Genomic DNA, 18,565 nt, shown 5'->3' with positions numbered 1-18,565 from the left:
GATAGATAGATAGATAGATAGATAGATAGATAGATAGATAGATAGATAGATAGATAGATGGATAGATAGACAGTTAGAAAGATAGATAGATAGATAGAAAAATAGATTGATTGATTGATTGATTGATTGATTGATGATAGCATATATAGAGATATGCATGAATATATATGTATAAATATAGATATAAATAGATGATTGATAGATATAGGTATGTATATATGTATGTATGTAGATATATGACAGATAGACAGACAGACAGGTAGATAGATGATAGATAAATCAATCTAGAGAGAAAGAATTGCGAACACTGCATGGAATGTTTTCTTTCTTCTCTACCTGTGGCATTTTAAATGCCAGTAGTTTGTAAACCATCACACGTAAAATTCTCTCTACATGTCCATTTATAACTCTCAGTGTTTGCAATCATTTATAAATATTAAAGCTTCTTTCTGAAACTATGAAACAACCAAAATAATCAATGGGTTGATTATATCCGTGGACAGGACTAACAGAAGAGACAAAGCTTAAAAAAACACAGGAGGCTGCTTCTGCTTGATGCTGGTTTTAAACTACACACAGCAAGCTCACAGACAATCACATGAGCAGTTCAGGGGTCTATGTGAGCTGACATGCCCCTTCGTACTGCCATGACTGTTTTCTTTAGCAAATATATTCACAGTTCATTTGTGTCGGTTTAGTCTTTTCTATTTAAAGGATTGAGTCTGATTTAAAATTTAAAGCTTCTCATCTTCTAACTAGTAAGGAACGTCTTTTTTAAAAAATGTAATCCATAGTGTTCTACACAGAATGTACATATAGTTCTCGAATTCCTAACATGGGGATTAGACTCTTACTGAATGCAGAGCCAGCTGTTTCCCCAGGTCTACTCAGCCAGAGTCTATGCAGGTATTTCCCAGGGCCCTGGGCAAGCCACCCAGTCCCACGCTTCTAGGTATACAGTTGACCACAACTACACAAAGATGGTGAGGTGATGCCATCCATCAATCTGCTTACAATGGAGTAAGAGTCCCATGCCCCGTAAAACTTCAACAAGCTTTTTGTAGGTTCTTTTCAGTAAAGGTGGGGACTTCCCAAAAGACCACAAAATGGTTAGGAGGAATGAGAAAAACACACAGGAGAGAAGAAAGAGAAAGGAGGGAAGAAAGAAGAGATCCATAGTGATTGGCCACCCTCTAGCCAACATCACAACATCCACACACTGTGATCCCTGGCTGGTGCTAAAGCATCCTCTGTGTCACATTCCATTCCTCCTACTCTGAGACGTTTCTCTTTTTCTTCTTCCTGTTCTTTTTTAGTATAATCCTTATCCTGCATTCAAAAGTGTGCTTCAGCCACACTGGCCTACTTGGAAAATAGTATAGAGACAAAGGGAACAATTGTACACTTCAGGGAAACCCAGAAACCCCAAACCTGTCTAGTGTCTCCTTTCAGCATCCATTCAATTTCCCCTTAACTTAGTAAGCATGTATGAGTTCCCACCACTTATCTGGCCCTGGGTCAGGAAGGATAGACAGTCTGACTGACCATGACATATAACCTAAAGTTGCTGAGGTCTAACTGGGTAACTGGATTGTTGAGAGGTGCAGAAATCCACATTAGGAAAATAGACATGGTAAAAACTCAAAAAAGAAAAGCAAGTATGACTGAAAGCCTGTGCTAAAAGCTTTTTAAAATGGTTTCCAAATGGTTTCCATGTTGATCAGAGGATCAAACCTAGGGCTTCCAGCATTTGCTCTGTTTTCTTCCCTAACAATCAATAAAAAAATGTGGTGTTCAGAGTTATGAAATACTTATGAAATGTTAGCACAAATGTTCTTGGCTTATCTTAAAAAGTGTTAGAATCTTCTAGAAAAGTAGCCAAAAAGGGTGATCATTTTGGTAGAATGACATTCATCATTGTGGAATTTACATCCTCACATTAGAGCAAGGTAATTCTAGTCTACAATAAAAACTAATACAATGAATTACGGTGCCTTGAAATGGAGTTTTGCTCTACAACAAAGGGCATAAGATAAAAATAAGACTGAGCTGCCATGGGCTACATCTTGCAGGCATTCTAGGTTATTTCCATGCATCGTTCTTGGTTGGAGTATCAGTCTCAGAAAAGACCCATGGGCCCAGACTTTTTGGTTCTGTTGTTCTCCTTGTGAAGCTCCTGTCCCCTCCAGGTCTTTCTATCTACCTCTTCTTTCATAAGATTCCCTGTACTCTGCCCAAAGTTTGGCTGAGTCTTAGCATCTGCCTCAATACCCTGCTGGGTAGAGTCATTCAGAGGTCCTCTGTGGTAGTCTCTTGTCTTGTTCCCTGTTTTCTCCCTCTTTTGATGTCCATTTGCCTTTCTGAATGAGGACTAAACATCTTACCCAGCAAACTCCTTGCTTAGCTTCTTTAGATGTACAGATTTTAGTATGTTTAGCCTATATTATATGTCTAATATCCACTTATTAGTGGGTATATACTATGTGTGTCTTTCTATTTCTGGGATACCTCACTCAGGATGATCTTTTCCAGTTGCCACCATTTGCTTGCAAATTTCAAGATTTCCTTGTTTTTAATTCCTGAGTAGTATTCCATTGTATAAATGTACCACAATTTCTGTCTACATTCCCCCTTTGAGGGACACCTGGGTTGTTTCCAGATTCTGGCTATTACGAATAAAGCTACTATGAACATGGTTGAGCAAATGTTCCTGTTGTATACTTGAGCATATTTTGGTTTTATGGCTAGGAGTGGTATAGCTGGATCTTGAGGTAGCACTATTCCTCATTGTCTGAAAAAGCACCAGATTGATTTCCAAAGTGGCTGTACAAATGGGTTCCCTAGTAATGGGAACAGGGCCCTAGTAATGGGAACAGGGACTGTTTCTGACATGAACTCGGTGGCTGACTCTCTGATCAACTCCCTCTGATGGAGGTGCAGCCTTACCAGGCCACAGAGGAATACAATGCAACCAGTCCTGATGAGACTTGATAGGCTAGGGTCAAATGGAAGGGGAGGAGGACCTCCACTCTCAGTAGACTAGGGGAGGGACATGGGAGGAGAAGAGGGAGGAAGGGCAAGATTGGGAGGAGATAAGGGAGGGGACTACAGCTGGGATACAAAGTGAATAAATTGTAATAAATAAAAAAATAAATTATTTTTTCTTTACTAATTGTACTTTATTCACTTTGTATCCCCCCTATGGTTCCCTCCCCCATTCCAATCCCTCCCTTCCTCAACCCTCTGCATGCATGCCCCTCCCCAAGTCCACTGATAGGGGAGGTCTTCTTTTCCTTCCTTCTGATCCTAGTCAATTAGGTCTCATCAGGAGGGGCTGCATTGTCTTCTTCTGTGGACTGGTAATGCTGCTTCCCCCTCAGGAGGAGGTAATTAAAGAGCAGGCCAATCAGTTCCTGTCAGAGAAAGTCCCTGTTCCTATTACAGTGGAACCCACTTGGATACTGAACTGCCATGGGCTACATCTGTGCAGGGGTCTTAGGTTATCTCCACACATAGTCCTTGGTTGGAGTATCAGTCTCAGGAAAGACCGCTGTGCTCAGATTTTTTGGTTTTGTTGTTCTCCTTGTGGAGTTCTTGTCCTCTCCAGATCTTACTGTTTCCCACTTCTTTCCTAAGATTGCCTGCACTCTGCCCAAAGGTTTCCCATAGGTCTCGGTATCTGCATTGATAGTCTGCAAGTCAGAGCCTTACAGAGGTCCTCTGTGTCAGGATCCTGACTTGTTCCCTCTTTTCTTCTTCTTCTGATGTCAATCCTCTTTGCCTTTCTGGATAGGAATTGAGCATTTTAGTAAGAGTCCTCCCTCTTGAGTTTCTTTAGATGTACAGATTTTAGTAGGTTTATCCTATATTATATGTCTATATGAGTGAGTATATACCATGTGCATCTTTCTGCTTCTGGGATAGCTCACTCAGGATGATCTTCTCCAGATCCCACCATTTAAATTTCATGATTTCCTTGTTTTTTACTGATGAGTAATATTCAGTAATTGTGGTGTAGATGTACCACAATTTCTGTATCCATTCCTCTAATGAGGGGCATCTGGGCTGTTTCCAGCTTCTGGCTATTACAAATAAGGCTGCTACAAACATGGTTGAGCAAATGTCCTTATTGTGTACTTGAGCCTTTTTTAGGTATCAAAAGTCTACCATGCAAAAAAAAAAAAAAAAAAAAAAAAAAAAAAAAAAAAAAAAAAAAAAAAGCCCAGCACTGATGGTTTCAGCACAGAATTCTACCAGACCTTCAAAGAAGAGCTAACACCAATACTCTTCAAACTATTTCACAAAATAGAAACAGAAGGAACACTACCAAACTCATTCTATGAAGCCACAGTCACCTTGGTACCTAAACCTCACAAAGACCCAAAAAGAAAGAGAATTTCAGGCCAATCTCCCTCATGAACATTGATGCAAAAAATACTCAACAAAATACTTGCAAACCAAATCCAAGAACACATCAAAGATATCATCCGCTACAACCAAGTAGGCTTCATCCCAGGCATGCAAGGGTGGTTCAATATATGGAAATCCATTAATGTGATCCACCACATAAACAAACTGAGGGAGAAAAACCACATGATCATCTCCTTAGATGCTGAAAAGGCATTTGACAAAATCCAACATCCATTCATGTTTAAAATCTTGGAGAGATCAGGGATACGAGGCACATATCTAAACATAGTAAAGGCGATATACAGCAAGCCTATAGCCAACATCAAACTCAATGGAGAGAAACTTAAAGCAATCCCACTGAAATCAGGGACAAGTCAAGGCTGCCCACTCTCTCCATATCTCTTTAACACTGTTCTTGAAGTCCTTGCTAGAGCAATAAGACAATTGAAGGAGATCAATGGGATACAAATTGGAAAGGAAGAAGTCAAAGTATCACTATTTGCAGATGATATGATAGTATACCTGAGTGACCCCAAAAATTCTACCAGGGAACTCCTATAACTGATTATCACCTTCAGCAAAGTGGCTGGATACAAAATTAACTAAAAAAAATTAGTAGCCCTCCTGTATACAAAAGACAAAAGGGCCAAGAAAGAAATTAGGGAAACAACACCCTTCACAATAGCCACAAAGGACATAAAGTACCTTGGTGTTAACCTAACCAAGTAAGTCAAAGACTTGTATGAAAAAATTTTCAGTCTCTGAAGAAAGAATTAGAAGAAGATATCAGAAGATGGAAAGATCTCCCATGCTCATGGCTTGGCAGGATTAACATAGTAAAAATGGCCATCTTACCAAAAGCAATCTACAGATTCAATGCAATTCCCATCAAATTACCAACACAATTCTTTACAGACCTTGAAAGAAAAAATCTCACCTTCATATGGAACAACAAGAAACCAAGAATTGCTAAAACAATTCTCTACAGTAAAATATCTTCAGGAAGTATCTCTATCCCTGATCTCAAGCTGCACTATAGAGCAACGATACTAAAAACTAGATGGTACTGGCATAGAAACAGACTGGTGGAACAATGGAATAGAATAGAAGACCCAGAAATAAACCCACACACATGGACACCTGATTTTTTACAAAGATGCCAAAATCATTCAATGGAAAAAAAGATAGCATCTTCAACAAATGGTGCTGGTCTAACTGGATGTCTACATGTAGAAAAATGCAAACAGATCCATACTTATCACCCTGCACAAAACTAAAGTCCAAGTGGATCAAAGACCTCAATATAAAACCAGACACACTAAACCACTTAGAAGAAAAAGTGGGGAAGAGCCTTGAACTCATTGGCACATGAGACAACTTCCTGAACAGAGCACCAACAGCACAGGCTCTAAGAGCAACAATCAATAAATGGGACCTCATGAAACTGAAAAGTTTCTGTAAATCAAAAGACACTGTCTCAGAACAAAACGACTGCCTACAGATTAGGAAAGAATCTTCACCAACCCTATATCTGACAGAGGGCTAATATACAGAATATATAAGAACTCAAGAAGTTAAACAACAACAACTCAAGTAATCTAATAAAAAAAAATGGAGTACAGAGCTAAACAGAGAATTCTCAATAGAGGAATATCAAATGGCAGAGAAACACTTAAAGAAATATTCAACGTCCTTCATCATAAGGGAAATGCAAATCAAAACTATCCTAAGATTTCACCTTACACCCCTCAAAATGGCTAAGATCAAAAAATCAAGTGACAACACATGCTGGAGAGGTTGTGGAGAAAGGGGAACCCTCCTCCACTGCTGGTGGGAATGTAAACTTGTACAACCACTCTGGAAAGCAATCTGGTGCTTCCTCAGACAACTAGGAATAGCGCTTCCTCAAGATCCAGCCATACCACTCCTAGGCATATACCCAAATTTTTTTTTAAAATCAGATTGCAGTGGGTTTTCCTCTCCAGAGCACAAAGATGCTGATTGCCTGTGGGAGCTAAGAGAAAAAGCAGAGGTTCACTACTTTCAGCAAAGACCACAAAAAAAGATGGTACCGCTTGGATCAAACAAAGCAAAGGGCAGACCTGATCTGTAACACAAAGCAACTTCAAGCTTGCACACAGCAAGTAAAGGGTAAAGAAGGCACTGTGCCACTAGTAGTTAGCACCTGCTAGCCCAGAGAGTTACTGAGATATCTTGTGTACTGGTGATGCTATAAGAAAAATGTCATACTCTACGTAGTTTGTAAACAATAAAAATGTATTCAATAAAATGTGGCTGGAAAGTTCAAGATGAAGCCACCAGTTTACCTGGTCTCTGCTGTGAGCCCAATTTCTGAGTAGCAGAGAGCTCATATGACTGAGGGGGCATTGTCACCTCCTAAGGCCTCTTTCATAAGGGCCTTAGTCCACTGTGAGGCTCTACTTTAGGACCTTAATCATGTTCCTAAAGATCTCACCTCCTACTACTGCTGCATTGGGGATTAAGTTTCCAGGTGTGGTTGGAGGAGGGGCTACAGACAGGAACAAGCAGGTCACGCATAGGACAGTTCATTATGGCATTTATTTCACAGAAACCAATGGCTTGTAAATAAGCACAGGCTGTTTATTTTTAGGTACAGAAACTTCTTACAGGTAAAATTTATTCTGCATATTAGCAAAACTAAATTTAAAACCCACAGCGTAGGGGGGAAAAAAAGCATATAAAATTGGCTCTTATGAAATCACCCCATAGGGAGAAGATTGCCAGAATGCAGCGGGAATGTATGGATTTTTTTGTTTACTGAAATCAAAGACCGCACGTGTTAGTTAATTGCCCACACTATGCACACAGAGCACGGATTCCCAGTACAGATGCCAAGCCCATCTCCTTTGATATGTCTTGGTGGAGGCTGAGAATAAAGGCTCCCTGTGCTATAAAAAAGGACTTAAAGACAGGCTAGTGACTCTTTTTGTATAGTCCAAGAACTAAGAATAGTTTTTAAGGAACAGACATTTATAATAAATTTGATAATGGAAAATAGTAATATGTTGCCCCAATTAAATAAATTGTTGTCACACTCTCTCCCCCCCCCCAAAAAAAAAACAGTTTAATCCTTTTTAGAAGCTATCATTTAAAGAAAATTCCTACTCACTTGTTATATGTTTGATCATATCAATAAAAATGTTGTGGACATTCTTTCTCTCTTATATGTGGCTGTGTAACGTCCCTCATTCTCCCTAGAATACAAAGTAGCTTGGCGTCCCTCAGACTCAGAGGAACCCATTCTTGCCTAGGTCTCTTCATCCGTCGAAGACTTTTACCAAACTTACTGATTAAAAAAAAAATAGCTATAAGAAATCCCTCTCAATTTTATGGGCAAAAGACTTTCAACCTTTCTCCATCAGAATTATTTTCTACATCACTACTTTTGTTAATTGTTCATCCTTGTATTCTGTTATAACTTTCCTCCCATGACATAATTAACACACTCCCTAACCGAATAAAAGAATAGATGTCTCTAAAACTTAAAAGGCATTCACTGGCTATTGTATGTCCTGGGAAGAATGGGACAGGTATATAGAAAATAAATATTTTTTACACTCTACTCACTCACATCCATCCTTTAGTTTCCAGATGCCAAGCCCATCTCCTTTGATATGTCTTGGTGGATATATCTTCTGCAAAAAAAAACAGCCTGTAAACTTTTTATAAGCTCTGTGTAATGATACCCCTCAGCCTTTATTGTAAACAAATAAATACTTCCTTTTAGACCACTATTTCTTTGGTCAGCAATGGCATGCTTAATGATCCAGGTACCCTACAATGTCAGCACACTTTTTTCCCTTCAAAACTTACTTTGGAGTCAATGAAACATAGCTTCAAGTTCATGGTCAACAAAAAGGCAACATGAGAAACAAATCAGAACCACAGAATCACTCCCGTTTAAAACGGGAAATATGTCAACAGGATGCTGCCTCCCAAAGCCCATAACAAGAGTTGCCAATCCCTCAATCCCACTAGTCTCGGCTTTGGTTTTCTTTCTGACAGTAACAACAATTAAACATTTCTTCAAAAGGAAAAAAGATGAAAGTTTGTAATTGCATCTGGTCCTTTCATAATTTCTCAAAAATGTCTCTTTTTGCTAAATGAAATGCCTTTTTGAAAATACCCCCATTCAGTTTGTTAGAATTTATGCTTTTGTCTACATTAAAGTCTATAAACATTTTTTAAAGATTTTCTAAACACCCAAAACTGTGGATACCTATTGATGTTTCTCTATCACAGCAAAACTAACCTAAGATTATCACATCTCAAGTAGTTCCTAATCAAATCAGACGAGTGGATGGCCATGAAGCAGATCCATTTTTTTCACTAGACAAGTGACTAGTCTACACAGTAAGAGAATTTTTTTTAATTTTTATTTTTTTTTTATTTTTAGTTACATTGAATTAACTCTGTATCCCCGCTCCCTCATTTCCTTCAAATCCCACTCTCCCTCCCTCATCTCCTCCCTGCCCTTTTCCAAGTCCACTGATTGGGGAGGACCTCCTCCCCTTTCATCTGACCCTGTTTTATCAGGTATCTTCAGGACTGGCTGCAGAACCCTCCTCTGTGGCCTAGCAGGACTGTTCCTCCCTTGGAGGGGTGGGGAGGCCAAAGAGCCTGCCATTGAGTTCCTGTCAGAAAATAGTCCCTGTTCCCCTTACTATGGGAAACCAGTTGGTTACTGAGCTACCACGGGCTACATCTGAGCAGAGGTTCTAGGTTATATCCATACATGGTCCTTTGTGGAGTGTCTGTCTCAGAAAAGACCCCTGTGCCCAGATATATTTGGTCCTTTGAAGATTTGTTTTTAGTTATAAGTACTGATTCCTACTTGTTTTCTTCAAAGGAGTGCACCAGTGTACCTTGTCTCCCTAACTCCTTGTTCAGTGTCTGCGTTTGTGGCTTTCTGGATTGGTTTTCTATTTCTATGCATTCCTCTGATAGCATCACATTGGGCTGAAACCTGCAGCTGTCACCCAGGACTCAAGGCCCTCTTCCAGGTGCTTCGGCTGTTGGTGGAATTCTTGTCCTCACACTTGTGGAACTGATATCCCTGTTTTCTAGTGGGTTGCCAGCTGAGAACCACTTCCAGTTCTTAGAGTCTTCTTGATTTCTTGCTAATTTATCCCTGTGGACTAGCCCACTCAGATAATGCTTCCTGGAATGGGTCTCTGATTTTTCCTTCTGTGACCAAACAGCCTTCACTTTTGAAAGGGAACATTAGCTGTTTCTGCCAGGACTAACCAGATGATCTTCAGATTTTAATGTTACCCAATTTAACACCAAATCTCACCCGTAAAAAAATTCCCTTCACACGAGCATCAGAATTAAGGGTCCATGGAAGACCTGAGGGAAGGCAAGCGACACCAATAGACAAGCAATCTTAAGGAGATAATCTTAGGGGTCTACTTAGAAAAATGCCGAAAAACATAGATTTTTTTTCCTATTTCCAAAAAATAAACTTAACATAAATTTTAAGTTAAAAGAGAAAAGAAGGAGGGGACCTTCCCCTGGTTGAAGAGTGGGAGGAAGGACAGGAAGCATCATGTTAGGCACACAGGGGGCAGGTGACTAATATGGTCTCTCCCTTGAAGCCACACCCGTTGTTCCGATGGAAATTCAATCCCGACGTCACCCTGGTTTGCTCTTCCCTGAGGCTTCCCTGGTGCTTATTGTTGTTGATAACAGAATATTTCATTATTTGTACATTCAGCAGATAGAAAATAAGCATTTACAGTACACCAAGCTTGACACCAGACCAAAACGTAAAGTGAAAAGCAGAGAATTCAGAAATCCCCACCTTTGCATATTTCTCTTTCATAAAATCTACATGAGTGGATTCTCCCTTCCAGTCTATTAGGGTCACCTGCTAAAAATTAGAGAAAGAGAGAGTTATAAGTTGGTAATAGAATAGTGGGAGGTCATTTGCCCAGGTTATGAATTTAGGAATCGTCTTTAAACTCTTCTCCCACTTCAAAAATGTAAACATCCTAACATCTCACCAGCTGCAGCCTACATGCCTCTACATATCCAATCACACAATAGTTCACAGTGAGAAATGACCCTCAGACTTTCCCATTCCCTGGGTAACCACAAACAGGATCCCTAGGACTCCAAGAGTGAGAGACTTTGCTACTATTTCTACATTATGTTACTATCCAGTTGACCTTAATGTAGAGGGACTGTCTGGCTTTGTCCTGGCCTACCTACATGAGCCATTTAAAAGCAGAGAGTTTTCACAGATAGAGTAAAGCCATAATTTTAACATACTGACAATTGAAATGTGCTCATTAAGTGCAGTTGCTTTTAGTTTCAAAATTACCTGGATTGCAGTCCAAAATGGCCCTCCAAGATATCCTATCCTCTGAGTAGCAATGCCTCGGGAAAGCCAGAGATTTCAAAGACTGGACATGCCACTACTGTCTTGAAGCTGTAGAGAAAAAGATGTTTAATTTCCAGCTGTTGAAAGGTACCTAGCAAGAAAGGCCACTGGACACTGATAACAAGAAGACTAAATATTTGGAACAAGTTTTCTCCAGAGCATTTAAATGAGAATTCAATTCATCCTGCAGTCCTATTGGTTGTCTTTCTTTTCTCCCTAAAATACTTTATGACATTCTAATGTGCTCCATGTTATATTATTTACTTAGTTGCTATGTTTATTGTGAGCTTCTCAAGGACAGAGCTCAGTGTGAGCTTTATATATCGATGTATCAACAGTTACTGGCACATAAATGTTTACAGATTCTTATTCACAAGGGCAAACCTTTTGAGACATTGGAGATAATCCTATCATCAAGTAAATTATGGCAGTAACACGCATGGTTTCACATGTATTAATTTAACTAAGTAAAATCCCACTGATATCCAACTCAGTAATCATTAATACTGTATTTTAGAGCTGGGCACAGTGGCGCACGCCTATGATCCCAGCACTTGGAGAGGCAGAAGCAGGTGGATCTCTGCGAGTTCGAGGCCAGCCTGGTCTGCAAAGTGAGTCCAGGACAGCCAAGGCTACACAGAGAAACTCTGTCTCGAGAAACCAAAATAAACAAACAAACAAACAAACAAACAAGCTGTATTTCAGAAACGAAAAGTGTTTACTGGAGCTGAGGCAAGGCTCAGTGGTTATTGCAAGTACTGCGCTTCCAGACCTGACGCCAAGAGCAACACTGACTGGTTCCTAACCTCTTGTGACTCCAGCTCCGGGAGATCCAGCCCCCTTTTCTGGCTTCCACTGGCAGGGCGCTCACATGCACACATCCACATGCAGACACATGCATTTCCATGTAAGTAAAGCATAAAGTAAAATCTGAAGAAAAGTATCTGTCAATAGCCTCTAGGCTTACCTCAATATGTGGTAATTCACTTTTTTTTTTCTCTTAAACCATCCTAAGTTTTCAGCTTTAATCTTCTTGTGGCAAGGGTTTTCAAACCTGTAACTTGCATTTTCATGTTTGGAAGGAAGCTGCTGTAGGTGTGTGAAGCCATGAATGGAAGAGTGTCTTACCTCTAGAGACACACAGACCCCTTACAGAGAAAACCCTCGGATCTCTGAGTTTTATGGGGTGAAGTCTCTGTAGCATACTAAGATCCCTTTTTCATGATTTGAAAAGTATCAGAATATGACTGAATCTCATGTGTGTTCCAAAGCTTGTTATTACATGTTATTACAGAGAATATAGATGAATACAATAAACTACAAAAGTGTACATACCCATAAAACTAGCTACTTTATTGCCTTAAATGTAATAACTAATGTGTTCGGGCAAATTATTGCATTTTTTTGTTTGGTGAAGGTTCGGTGAAGTGTGATATTAATTATCTCCATATAATTCTTACTTTAATAGAACCATAAATATATCCCCTGGCTTTTTTAAATATGTAACACAAAATTTACCATTTTTGAGTATAAGCATTACTTCCATTAAACACGCTCACAGAGCTGCTCAAACGCAGCCATCCATCCATGCCCAGAACTTTGCCAACGCCAAGTAAAACGTAAAGGCCCTTAATTACAAAATAATTTAATATACTTTTGAAGATTTATTATCTTTACTTTACATTGGTTCTCTGGTCCACAAACTTACTGTCCAGATATCTTTTGGATAATCTAATGAAATGCCTTGTATCTTTCCCAAAATACATGTGACCACCCATACAACATTTGGCTCCTAAATCTGTCTCCTCCAAACTCCAAGCATGGACCAATCTGAAGAGATAAAGAACAAAATGGGTGCGTTAATGACCAGAATATTCCAAATCTATAAACGGTCTAATAGATGTGTGAAGGTTAATGGGGACTACAAAAGAAAGAACTCGTAAGTGTCTGAAGGGAGCTGAAAGTGCTTCCATTCTGGGGTATGGCATGTGTCTGAAGGATCATGAATCAAAGGCTACATCCTGTTTAAGGAATGGACTCAGTACAAGCATGTATAAAAATAGCAAGGGCATATTCTGACATGGTTAGAAGCCTGATGTACCTGGAACATAGGATGCTTTGAAGAAACTGAATAGTAAGAGGTGAGACCAGCATTCAGTAAGCCAGAGTTCAAACACTGGTTCTCATTGTCCGTTTCTTCCGTATTAGTCAATGCACAATGGAGAATGGCCTGGCCATAACTGAGCCTTACGCTCTTTCTTGAGATGAATAAAAAGGGGGGAAAAATAGCTGTGAATGAGAGGCTTGCTTCCAAAAAGGCAGTAAAAGCCCAACCTGGAGCATTAACAATATACAGAGTGGTAAAGCCACATAAAAGAAATCTATACAGAATACTAAAAGGTGTATACAATGTGACTGGCCACAGGGGAGATAATGTGTTAGGGCCTCTTGCTTCTAAAGTTGTTAAACATATTCTGTACAAGTTAAACTGGCCAATGAGAAGCTAGATATTGTTCATTTTCCATTCACATTCTCTTATTATTTTTACAATTCTTGGTGCCACACTTTGAAAATAATAGGCATAATAAGTACTTGATTGGATTGAATTTAGTTAAATTTAATTTATAGTGTGATGGTTACTGAGCCAATAATTATTATCTCATTTTGAATAATGATGTCAGTCTCCAAACATAATTTAAGAAGCACTGAATATTTTTTTTTCCTGATAGGCAGTGTGCGTTCTGGCAGGGCCTTTGAGGATTGGCAGAATGATCAGTTTGATTTTACATGAAAATATGTTGTAGACCTTTTTCAAGAAGCTTTATTACAACACCTTAACCAGGAAATTAAAATGAAGCTGAGATGTTATCTCTGTGAGATGTGATGTTTCTCTCCGAGGACTCTTAGGGAAAAAAAAAAATTCTGCCTTGGTGATAAAATTGTGCTCTAGGAACAGAGAAGGGGTGGAGATTGGAAAGCATTAAACAAAACTGGTAAGCTTCTTAGGGGTTATTTGTTTTCACATCTCATAAGTGCTTACCTCAAGACCACTAATCAAAAGTAAATCTGAACACTGTGCTCTTACTAATATTTTCTTTCCAAAATAAATGCTTGGTTGAAGGGAGTGGTACCTTGTATCTACAATGTAATGGTGCAAAATACCTTTGTGAACTCTGCCAAGACATCCCATTTCGGTTCTTTCTCCCCACTAGGTTCTTGAACATTATTTTGGGAAGGGGCCTTAGTAAGGCATAGAAAAAAATTATTTGAGAAAAGCCTCAAATAATTTGTATAATTTGAGTAATTTGTATATGGCTTTCTTGATTGCAGTGCTTCCAAGATTTTAAGGATATCTTTAAAATAAATCCCTCTGGATCAAATGAGCATCGATTTCCTGTTCCTTCATGTCTGTTTCCATCTCTTAAGTCATGCCCCTTCCCAGTAGTTCTTGAACTGTGTTATCTATCACATCACCCAGAGTAATACTGGACCATGGAGGTGCTCTGGCCACACCAAGGCCTGTGGAAGGAGATAGCATGGTTTGAAATCTGCCCACTTCTCTGTCGACACTACCAACTCATTGCCTGCAGGTGTGAATATGTGTTATTCAGCATGACAACCAGGAAAGGAAAATAGGTGTTAAAAGTGTATAGAAGGCAAATTCTTGATAAAAACGTACAAATAAATATACATAATACTTTAAGTGGAGCCATCCATTTATTATGATGAAGAATATGTGACATTTCTTAGTTACAGACCTTAACTTTACTTCAAGTTCCATATCAATTAATCACTAGTTGGATCACATCAGGACAGCTCTGAGCCACCACTGCCCCTCCATGCTTTTATGCTTTTCACCACTGGGTGTTCTTCATCCTGGAGCATGTCCCCTCCTCATCTCCAGCTGTGCTTTCCCACCATGCTTTAGGACTCAATGGGAGGTTTGCCTTCCCCTCCAAGAGGTCCTAAGTTTCCAGGCAGTGGTGGCATCCCTGTACTTAGAGCTCATGTGGTAGTCTAATTTTTTTCACTGTGGGACATGGACTTATCATAACTCAGAATTTCGTGTCAACCTTCACTTGACTCTGACTGTGATTGTCCTCATGGGAATTAACACCTCCGTGGTTATGATTTTCTGTCAGTCCCAGATAACATGAAACACAGTGCATTCCAGATCCTTAAAAATTTCCCATTGGATTTTACTTCTTTTCAAACTACCCTGGAATCTCATTCTTTTCCAACTCTGTAAATATAAGCATATGGCAGCCTTTCTCCATATGCTACAGCCACAGTGTGCAACAGATAAACGGTTAGTAATGATGCATTGAAGTATCCTGTCTTCTCATGACTTAAACCTGTAAATCCCAGGAGAAATGTTTTTTTTTAATATGTGTTTATTTGTTTGTTTGTTTGTTTGTTTGTTTGAGGATGTTTCACATGCTCCCACATACTTGCTGAAGTCAGAGGACAATCTCATGGAGTTGTTTCTCTCCTCCGACCATGTGGGTTCCAGAAGGGCACGGAGGCAAGTGCCTTTGCCTACTGCTCCATCTTGTTGACCCTCGATAAGTATGTGACCTGAAGTTGAACTTAACCAATCATCACTTTGACAAGCATCATATTTATAACACATTTTTACTGCTAAAAGCAAAACCAAAACGAAGTCATAAAAGAAAGCTTACCATATGAGGTGAATGTCTTTGTAACTGGAGGAAAGAATTGAAAGAATTTGAGGGGGAAGGAGAGTGAGAGTAAATTCCAGTGCTTCTCTGTTTTCTGTCAAAAAAGCGCATGCTGCCTAAAATGTACACGGTGCTTATACAGTTCACTGTTTCCCTACAAAATTTGTCATTGCTCTTCCAGTACCTGCAAACTGAGAAAGGTGTATCTCTGTTTCACTTGAAAAATGAAGGTGCAGTCTGCTTTCTTTTTCTTAAAATTTTTATTTTTTATATTAATCACAGGTTATTTACTTTGTATCCCAGCTGTAGCCTCTCCCTCATTCTCTCCTAACCCCACCCTTCCCCCCTCATCTCCTCCCTGCCCCTTTCCAAGTCCACTGATAGGGAGGTCCTCCTCCCCTTCCATCTGACCCTAGCTTATCAGGTATCTTCAGGACTGGCTGCAATGTCCTCCTCTGTGGCCTAGCAAGGCTGCTCTTCCCTATGGGGGGAGGGGTCAAAGCCATTGAGTTCATGTCAGAAATAGTCCCTGTTCTCCTTACTGGGGAACCCACTTGAATACTGAGCTACCATGGGCTATATCCAAGCAGAGGTTCTAGGTTATATCCATACACGGTCCTTGGTTGGAGAAACCATATCATAAAAGACCCCTGTGCCCTGATATATTTGGTCCTTGTGGAACTCCTGTCCTCTCCAGGTCATACTTGCAAACCAAATCCAAGAACACATTAAAGATATCATCCACTACAACCAAGAAGGCTTCATCCCAGGCATGCAAGGGTGGTTCAATATACAGAAATCCATCAATGTAATCCACCATATAAACAAACTGATGGAGAAAAACCACAAGATCATCTCCTTAGATGCCGAAAAAGCATTTGACAAAATCCAACACCCATTCATGTTTAAAATCTTGGAGAAATCAGGGATACAGGCACATACCTAAACATAGTAAAAGCAATATACAGCAAGCCTATAGCCAACATCAAACTCAACGGAGAGAAACTTAAACCAATCCCACTGAAATCATGGACAAGGCAAGGCTGCCCACTCTCTCCATATCTCTTCAACATAGTACTTGAAGTCCTAGCCAGAGCAATAAGACAACTAAAGGAGATCAAGGGGATATAAATCAGAAAGGAAGAGGTCAAAGTGTCACTATTCACAGTCTGCTTTCTAAACCTTCTTTTCCTATAGAAGAAAATAGATCTCTACATAGAGTATCAACTACCACCAACATCAAATTATGGTGCTGTTATATTAGTTAGGCTTTCTATTGCTAAGATGAAATTCCATGAGCAAAAATAAGTTAGGGAGGAAATGGTTTGTTTTGCTTGTACTTCCACATCACTGTTCATCAACAAGGAATTCGGGGCAGGAACCTAGAGGCAGAAGCTGATGCAGGAGCTATGGAGGAGTGCTGCTTACTGGCTTGCTCCTCCTGGCTTGCTCAGCCTGCTTTTTTATAGAACCCAGGACCACCACCACCCCAAGGTGCCCCCCCTTCAATAGACCACCACACAAACATCAGTCGCTGGTTGAAAACATGTCCTCCAGGCCTGCCTAGCCCAGTCTTACAGAGACATTTTTCTCAATGGCGATGCCCTTCTCTCAGATGGCTTCAGCTTGTGTAGAGCTGACAAAAACTAAGCAGCACAGTTGTATCCAAAGCAATTGTATACACAATATACAATTATATATTTTAAAACAAAAAAGAGAAAACACTTCATTATTACATCTTCAGTTTGTTTGCTTGATCTTTCTCCCTCCCTCTACCCCACTCTCTCTCCTTTCTCTCTCTCCTTTCTTTTGCTCCTTTCTTACATTCTGGAAGACCAGGAATCTGCTTTTTTTCATATTATAGTTCTAAAACCCAGAACTTCTTCTCTGGACAATGCTTGAATAAATACTCACTGAAAGGAGAAAGTTTTCAGTCTCTGATCTGATAGGTTAAGCTGATGAGGAGGAAGAAGCCTTCCTTAGTTCCTGACATACACCAACATGACTAGGGGCCGAGTTCTTGTGCCCACCTCTATGAGGCATATAAAACTCCTTGAGGACATTTTCTTTTTTTAATTTATTTATTTTTTATAAATTACATTTTATTCACTTTGTATCCCAGCTGTAGCCCCCTCCTTAATCACCTCCCAATCTCTCTATCCCTCCCTCATCTCCTTACATTCCCTTCCCCAAGTCCACTGATAGGGAAGGTCCTCCTTCCCTTCCATCTGACCCTAGCCTATCAGGTCTCATGAAGACTGGCTGCATTGTCTTCCTCTGTGGCCTGGTAAGGCTGCTCTCCCATCAGAGGGAGGTGATCAAAGAGCCTGCCACTGAGTTCATGACAGAGACAGACCCTAGTCCCATTACTAGGGAATCCACTTGGACACTGAGCTGCCATGGGCTACATCTGTGCAGGGGTTCTAGGTTATCTTCACATATGGTCCTTGATTAGAGTATCAGTCTCAGAAAAGACCCATGGGCCCAGATTTTTTGGTTCTGTTGCTCTCTGCTCTCCTTGTGAAGCTCCTGTCCCCTCCAGGTCGTTCTATATCCCCCTTCTTTCATAAGATTCCCTGCACTCTGCCCAAAGTTTTGGCTATGAGTCTCAGCATCTGCTTTGATACCCCACTGGGTAGAGTCTTTCAAAGGCCCTCTGTGGTAGGCTCCTGTCTTGTTGCCTGTTTTCTCCTTCTTCTTATGTCTATTCCATTTGCCTTTCTGAGTGAGAACTGATCGTCTTACCCAGGGTCCTCCTTCTTGTTTAGCATCTTTAGGTGTATAGATTTTCTTGATGTCTGTGTGTCCCCTACAATGAAATTTTTCATTTGAGAATAGTCATGGGGGAAAAAAACAATACCTCTGCGGGATTTCTCTCTCTCTCTCTCTCTCTCTCTCTATCTATCTATCTATCTATCTATCTCTCTCTCTCTCTTTCTCTCTCTCTCTGAGTGTGTGTGTGTTATCTTTCTGTTCTAAGGATATGAGAATTTTGTGTTGTAGTTACTTTTCTGATGCTGTAAAAGAGTATCTGACAGAAAGAAAC

General features: G+C 40.0%; 1 protein-coding gene across 4 annotated transcripts in view; it reads left to right on the top strand.

Annotated features, from left to right (window-relative positions):
• Dtna (dystrobrevin alpha) overlaps positions 1-18,565 on the top strand; it is a 349,673-nt gene that overhangs the window by 240,141 nt on the left and 90,967 nt on the right. The gene's annotated exons all lie outside the window — the stretch shown is intronic.

The sequence above is a fragment of the Psammomys obesus genome, unplaced genomic scaffold, assembly GCF_907164565.1.
Source record: "Psammomys obesus unplaced genomic scaffold, mPsaObe1.curated_primary_1811, whole genome shotgun sequence".
In the NCBI taxonomy this organism is placed as follows: Eukaryota; Metazoa; Chordata; class Mammalia; order Rodentia; family Muridae; genus Psammomys; species Psammomys obesus.
The sequence above is the reverse complement of the archived record's forward strand: the minus strand, read 5'-3'. Positions and strand labels throughout refer to the sequence as shown.